We start from the raw sequence: 783 nt of genomic DNA, 5'->3' as shown, positions 1-783 counted from the left end.
TTCTGAGAGCAGAGCAGTGTGTCGGCCAGAAGGAGTGGCACTACTCACTGGTTCCCATTAGGCACACTCCCTCACGCTGTCAGGAAAGCTGATGGGAAGAAATGAGTGAGCTTGTCCTTTATTTTCTGTATATTACAAGTCACCTGGAGTCCTTGCTGGTGGAAACAGTTGATGCACTCAGCTGCTAGCTGAAAAGTTGGAGGTTTGAGGCTATCCACCGGCTCTTTATAAGATGTCTGGAGATGTGCTTCCAAAAACTCAGCCATTGGCAACCCTATGGAGTGCAGTTCTACCTTGGCACACATGGGGGTGCCATGAGGCGATTGACGCGACTGTAGCTGGTGGGGTTTTTAGCTTTGCCACAGCCCTTTATTCTTCTGAAAAGCCTGGGACGTCAGGTGGGATGGTGACAAAATAATACGTCAAATGCAGTGTTGTGCTGGTTCTAGAAACCATTTTCTAGCTGACACGTTAGTATCACGTTAAGGTGGGAAGCAGGCCCCAAGACGGGCCTTCATGAGCATGTGGGGAAGAGAGGGAACAGGTCCTGGTTGGCTCTCTAAGGCCTCCTGTGAGTTAGTGTGTCTCCCCCAGGGTGGGTACTGGTCTTGTAGTGTGAGGCAGCCCCACGATGCCCCGTCAGTCCCTGAGGAAAGGAGGGGACGGCAAGTCCCTCCTGAAAGTTGGTGTGTCTCCCCCAGGGTGGTGGTAGTCACACTGCCCCGTCAGCTCTGATGCATCTGGGGCAGAGAGGTTTCTCTGACCATCTCCTCGGTGACTCCA

At 52.7% G+C, this 783-nt stretch overlaps 1 protein-coding gene across 1 annotated transcript in view; it reads left to right on the top strand.

Moving 5' to 3' along the window:
* The window catches only part of CREB3L2 (cAMP responsive element binding protein 3 like 2), a 108,790-nt gene that overhangs the window by 95,055 nt on the left and 12,952 nt on the right, over nucleotides 1-783 (top strand). The window lies entirely within an intron of this gene.

This window comes from Orycteropus afer, unplaced genomic scaffold (genome assembly GCF_000298275.1).
Source record: "Orycteropus afer afer isolate SDZICR_OR568_19922 unplaced genomic scaffold, OryAfe1.0 scaffold00413, whole genome shotgun sequence".
Taxonomy (NCBI): Eukaryota; Metazoa; Chordata; class Mammalia; order Tubulidentata; family Orycteropodidae; genus Orycteropus; species Orycteropus afer.
This window is presented reverse-complemented; position numbering and strand designations above follow the sequence as displayed.